The sequence below is a fragment of the Aegilops tauschii genome, chromosome 6 (genome assembly GCF_002575655.3).
Source record: "Aegilops tauschii subsp. strangulata cultivar AL8/78 chromosome 6, Aet v6.0, whole genome shotgun sequence".
NCBI classification, from domain to species: domain Eukaryota; kingdom Viridiplantae; phylum Streptophyta; class Magnoliopsida; order Poales; family Poaceae; genus Aegilops; species Aegilops tauschii.
Window position 1 is genome coordinate 286079262 of NC_053040.3, and position 7069 is coordinate 286086330.

A 7069-nucleotide genomic window follows, 5' to 3' on the forward strand; every position below is an offset into this window, starting at 1 on the left:
TTATTTGAAGATATGAACATGCCCAAAAAGTTTCATGCCATTTGGATGAACCAAAATAGCACCTCCTTCATATAGCTTTGCTCTGGACAAAAACTTGGAAAAATTTCACAGGGCAAATTATGTAATGAATTTAGCCAAATTTTTGTGGAGAGTGTTTATATGGATTGGAGAATGCCCTGGAAAATTTTCAGCTTAAGTGAAGCAATACAAAATATAGTTGCTTCACAAACTGAAAATCTGACCAGAAACTAAGATTTGGAGCTGGGCTCACCTAGATGAGTTACATGAGCTCACATTTGGTGGAGAGTCATGATTTGATCATATGAAGGACCTTGCAAAATTTCAACTCAATTGGATTAACCTAGATAGTACTTCCTTCACAACCAATTCCCTTAGACAGGAACTTTGAAAAATTGCTCAGGAATATTCACTAGGCAAATTAAGTTGAATTTTGGCATGAGACAATTATTTGGACATGAAAAGGTGTCCAAGAAGTTTGGGGTCAATTGGGAAACGATAAATGGCACTTGCTTCACAATCTGCCACTTAGGACAGAATAGGAAAATAATTAATTGAGCATGATGGGAAACATGGCAAATGAAATATTTTGCCATATTTGAGGAATATATGACCCAAACAATTTATGAGAATTATTTGAGATTTTTAGGAGCGATATAAATATAGGTTGCTTCACAACTTAGGGCAAATTGGGTTATCTATTATATATAAAAAGTGCTTGACGGGTTAACCAGAAAAATAGAAATAGGCTAGAAATTACCATAATAATTAGAAACATCTAACCTTTAATTTTATACATCTAAATATCACAACCGTTAGATTAACTTTAAAGTTGAAGAAATTACCCACCAATGTCATCCTTAAAAATCAGCCCAAGTACCCTTTCATTATCAATTTAATAGGGGAGTCATGGAAAAAAAATAGAAGGCAAGACATCTTCATTGCAGATCTGAAACGTGTGTTTGTGCCTTCGTGCATGGATTGATCTGCTTTATGTGCATGCGTTTACGGCCAGCGAAAGAATTGCTTAGAGGGCTCTCCACATACTCCCTCCGTCCTTTAAAAAGTGTACTTCCAACTTTGTTGGAAAGTCAAACATTTTTATGTTTGACCATATTTATATAATGTTACATCAACATTTATACCATCAAATTAGTATCATTAGATTCATGATAAAATATACTTTCATCATATACCTATTTGGTTTCATAAACATTGATATATTTTTGCACAAACTCGGTCAAACTTTGAGATAATTTGACTCTCCAATAAACTTGGAAGTACACTCTTCAAAGGACGGAGGGAGTACATGCTAGCCTCAGAAAGAATTAACGACTAATCTGACCAATCTGCGGTTCCTGCGTGCTGGCTGGTGGAGGAACTGATCAACTAGCTTTTTGGTACGTACTAATACCCTAAGAATTCAATCAATTTGTTTGCTTTGCAAGCTTGTGTGAGAATTCAATCAATTTGTTTGCTTTGCAAGCTTGGTTGGACACACACGTTCTTTTCTGGGAAGCAATCGGCAGCCACCGAGGTGCTCTCCTGTATGCATATATTGTCCGTTTCTTTTTCATTACTTGGCCCATCTATTCTTAGTAGAAGATCTCTAGATTAAGTATTTAGTAACTCATCGATTCATCTTTGCTTTTCCATCTAGCTAGACATGTGATATGATTAACAACACAACACAAGATTCGTATTAGTTTGTATCTCTCTCAAACAATATACTCCATGGATATAATAATCTATTTATATACCTCCCTCCTTACAATCCAATAGAAAACGCATCTACAAACAAATCTATGTTGGAAGATCACCTGCGTGAGTCCCTTCCTCCTTTAATGCTAGCTTGCCATGGCTCCTCTCATTCCAAGTCATCCCCGTCGAGTCTACACCACTTGATTCCCAATCACCATGAAAATCACGGAGGAACATGATCGAAGGTACATACCACGTTTCAACTCAAGGTACATAATCAAATAGCTTCCAAATTTAGACCAGGCAAGTTCCCTTGCGATTCTTCAATCGTAATTGTGCATGAACTTGCCATCCCCAATTACAATCTAATTCTTCACCCATATATGGTTTCATATAGACTATCATCTAAAAACAACAGAAGGGTAACAGACCCTCACAAATATGTGTCTTCATCATGATGATTGAAACTTAACATCCACTTTAACATTAAAGCTTTCACCACAATCACTGATCTTGGAAGTTGATCTCCTTTACTTCTACAACAAAACAAAAAATTGTAAGGTGAATAATTAATCAGAATCATAGATCTCCATAACCTTCAGCAGTACTTGGTACCAATTTTACAATATCATCCTCTATAATACATGTTTTCTATTTTGTGCAGGAAGAAACGATGAAAATAAAAGGTGGACCACATTGCAATAATGTGAGAAACCTGCCAAGGTAGTTAAAAGCAATCAAATATACAATCCAACAAGGTGATCCGCTGCTAATCATGCACTTTTAATAAGTGATATCACAAAACGGTTACACCTAAATTATATAATGCAACAATTCCAGTTAGGCACATTTGTGTTCATAATTGATTTAAGCATGGGCAGAAAAAATATATTATAATATTGATGTGAATCCAGACAATCAATAATAACAAGATAGGATTAGGAAAGGAGAATGAAACTTCAAGACAACAACAAGAGACAGCGTTCGATCATACATGGAGATGTGCCAGACAGCACAAATATGCCAACCACGTGCCATAAGCAAATCATCACAAAGGTATTCTTATGTGTATTATCATCCACTATCTTAACTTACTGTTCTTAATTCAATTGCTAAACTTCCCTTACATGTTGCACAACTGTAGTATGGTATACTGGAAGCAACATTATAGCTTGCGTCTTCTTTGCGCATCAATTGTGATATCTATGTGTTCCGTTCCTTCCAAGTGCTATATTGAATCACAAAAACATGTTGCATTTGTTCCTGATTGTACCTATTAGCTTTTTTTAAACATGAAAACACATTTCCATGCAACAGGGCTTAATCAAGACGGAGGCAAAATCAGCATTGTTGAATTACCACAGGGAACCATATCATGTACAGATGTCAATCATGTGCATTGACTGAGGCAAAATTAGCATTGTTGAATTGCCACAGGAAAGCATAGGCTGGTAAAACTACGAAGTAAGTAGCAAGAAAATTCAATTAAGATCTACAATTTGGACATTCATGAACCTGGTAATTCTGTTAAGCATGTGTACATGACTAAAAGTAACACAAAGTGTACAATAGAAAAAATCAAGGGCAGAATAACCAGATATGTCAGTTCTATTAAGTTTGTTGTATTAGTAAGAAAAAAGAACATACTAATATTCAAATTGATGCTAAATTCAGAAACTTAAACAGGACATTGAAAAGGACTGATATGGAAATTTGGAACTTCGAAAGTCCAAGGCGCAAGTGTGAATGGTGTGGTGCAATTTTCTGGTATGAAGAAAGAGCAACTTGAGAAGGGCGTTTGGACATGCATAAAGGCGAGAAGAACCTCAACGAACGAGCAACTTCGGAAGTTCAACATGGATGCCCTTGCATGCATTTTGTAGTACAAACTAGACTGGTCCAAAAAACATCAAGGAAACATAAGAGCAGAATTATATGCTGACTTGCAGGATGCAACATAAAGAGGAGATACAAGGGCTGACAAGGTAGGAAGGAGAATACTACTGCCATCCAGCTTCACAGATAACCTAAGATACAAGCACAAAACTACCAAGATGCTATAGCAAGATGTCGATGGGCTTGATACACAGACCTATTTGTGGCATTCACGTGCAACACAGCTTGGCCGGATATTCAATCTATGCTTATGGAAGTAGGCCAAAGAACATCACAGAAACCTGATATTGTTGATCGAATGTTCCACACAAAGCTCAATGAGTTCATGAGGGACATAAGAAAAAGGAGATACTTTGGGAAAACACTTGCCAGTAATAGCCTACTAACTTGACCATACCTGTTATTTTCTTTTCTATAGCAAATAAACTAACAACAAGGAAGATGTGGTCAAGAACATAGTATACACAAAAATATTCTAAAGGTAGGAACAAAAACAAACTTCCAGATGCTACTAGCCTTTTAGATAAACATAAGTAGATGAAAAAATAGTACACTACAAAACTATCTTCAAAATAAAAACTGAATTTTCTATGCTAGCATTATATGGCAGAATGGATATGATCCACTACTCATAGAAGTATTGGAAACATGCATCAACATTTGGTGGAAATAGCTGGTTAATACCAAATGTCGACACTTTGTGTTATCTGATATTTAAAGATTATTCTATAGTACAAGCCAATAGTGTCAACATCCACGCATCATTTTAGTTCATATGTACTCCCTCCGTTCCACAATACATGCCTTCCATTTGTCAAAATATGGATGTATCTAGACATGTTTTAGTATATAGGTATATCTATTTTTGGACAAATGGAAGTCAAGTATTTTGGAAACGGAGGGAGTAGGATGCAATCACACCTATTTTCCTATAAACTTTTTCTTTGGTAGTACTAAATAGTAAGACATGGCTAATCATGATTACACTAATTACTTACTAAATTTGTTGAATATGAACGGGGCAGGGGGCCATAAACAGATATATACATCCTAACAAGCAACACCTTAATCGCATTATATTGGTTTACCCATACACATGCAGAAAAAGGATAAGAAACAAAAACATGAGAGGGGTAGGAAAAGAGAGAAGGGGGACCTGCAAGTGGAAGAATGAGCTGCCGAAATCAGGCTGCCAGTCCAGGATGAAGATGACCTACCGGGCTGCCTCGCTCGGGAGGCAGCGACGATGCGATCGAAAACAACACCGTCAGCATCTCACAATCAAGGTGGATCCAACCTGTCTGCGGGAGACAAGATCCACACCCACATCACCTGGATGGACGCCGACGGCAACAGCGCCGTCAGGATCGACGAGCTCGTTTCCTCCCTTGAGCCGCTTCTCCCTTGGGCCCTGCTACCACTCCGTCGCCGTTGACCGGTCTGAGAGATCGACGAGTATAGGAGCCAAACCAAGCACCGTAGACGGCCACCCCATGGCCGCACCAGTGAGTTGAGCTGCAGGTGTGCGTGCAAGTGAGTACGAGCAAGGTCGCAGCAGGGAATCAAGAGAGAAAACTGAGGTGCTATTGATTGAATCCGCAGCACAAATTACCAGCGCTAACAGTCAGAGCTCATCAGGTGGAAGGAGGAGCGAGAGGAAGGAAGGAAATGAAAAGGGGATCAAGAAACAGCAATCTCTTTTTTTTTTTTTTTGAGGATTAGAAACGGCAAAGGTGTGAGTGCGAGAGAAGATTTTTTTTGTTTGAGCCAAGAGTGCGAGAGAAAAGACTTGAAGGTTGTGTACGTCTGTGTGAATCTGTTGGGCTAAAGCACAACAAATAAATCCACCAGAAAAAGTTTCCTTTATGTACAAACAACACAAAATGCAAATTCAATTATACATACACACAAAATAAGATTACTACAGACGCATGCACTCATACATACGCACAAAATAAGATTACTTACAGTATATACGCACTATAATGATAGAGTTCACGACGTGGGTTGAACCTAAATCATAGCATAATTTTCTCTCAGAATATTCTAAACAAATGCATGCAAAAATAATTATAGTACATGATCATAAAAATATGTCTATCCGGTATCAATCATTTATATTTAGATTATGCATATCGAACTACCATTTCATGTCAAACTGCCACACACGACAAACATCAATTCGTTAGTAATGTAAGGGGTAGGAGACTTTTAAAGAAATTACAAGACCCATCTGTGCGGTCGCATCAAGGAAACCCATGGGTTGGAGCAACGCACTCCCGATGATTTTGATGAGAATGTTCGTGACCAATATTTTCTAAAACATGGAAGGAAAATTCCCTTACAGGGAAAATCACCAAGGATATGTATAAAGGTAAAATTGTGTTTACAACCGCCACTAACGAACAACTAAAAAAATAACCAATATTTACTTTGTTGCGTGCAAATAAATCCATGTTTAAAGTGAAAATGCTAGACAAATTATAAAAACCATGAATTGCCCAACGGGATTCATCATGAAAAATACATTTACTACGACATGCATACTAAGCATGTAAATGATAAATGAATAATAAATATAGGACTATGTTCGCAATCCCCGCAAAAAAAGAACTATGTTCGCAAAAGTATTATATTTCAAATGTCATCATATTTGGTCCCAAATTTTTAATACAAATAACATACTCTCATTATTAAACTTTCTAAAGATCTAGCCAGTGCATCGAGCGGGCCACTTTGCTAGTTCCTTTAATAGAAAAAGGAATATTCTCTAGAAAAAGAATATTGGGTTAGGTCAAGGATGGAAATGACAAGGTCTTGGGAAGGTTTTAAGGATGACAAGCCACTCTGGATAGAAAGAAGAGGTCATCTTCTTCAATTTCCAGACCACATAGCCACGGAAAAAGAAAACTCAAGCAAAAACCTCAAAAAATTAAAAGAAAAAGAAAGGGCCAAAAATTAGGCTGTGACAGCGCGGGGATGGGAGCTGGGACAGGAGCGGGGGCAGCAACCGCCGCGGCCAGCTTGTTCTGGGCCATGTCCATGAGGCCCCATTCCTCCTTATTTTCTATCTCCTCTGGCTCGAAGTTGACTTCACCAAACTTGAAGACTAGTGGCAGATGATCATTCTGCGCCATGGCGTTGGTGGAGGTCTGCGGGAGGGAGGGGAATGGGAGGCGAACAGTAAGGCCGCCCGTATTAAACAGCGGCTCGGGCGCCATTAATGGAGAGGAAGGTGGGCGGCCATGCAAGTCAAATGGCTCGCTTCCCAGTGAGCCTGTGCAGCATACAGCTCGCACGCTTCCCGGTGAGCCTGCACATTGGAGGACAGCTTGCACACCTCTCGGTCAGCCTGCGCACCAGACTCCGCTCGCACGCCTCCCGTTTAGTCAAGGTCAAGCAGCTGTCCGGACGGCACCTCCTATAGCCATTAAAATGAAGACATGTGGCGTCA

General features: G+C 38.8%; 1 long non-coding RNA gene across 2 annotated transcripts; it reads right to left on the minus strand.

The window, feature by feature from the left end:
• Window positions 1–1692: 1692 nt before the first annotated feature.
• Window positions 1693–6552, minus strand: LOC120966439 (uncharacterized). 2 transcript variants are annotated; one of them, XR_005760157.3, is made up of 3 exons: window positions 5228–6438; window positions 4772–5130; window positions 1693–2255 (listed from the first exon to the last, which is right to left on the minus strand). It is a non-coding gene; the product is annotated as an uncharacterized lncRNA (long non-coding RNA). The 2 variants fall into 2 exon arrangements; XR_006665372.2 differs by having other exon boundaries at window positions 1693–5130; window positions 5228–6552.
• Window positions 6553–7069: the final 517 nt, after the last annotated feature.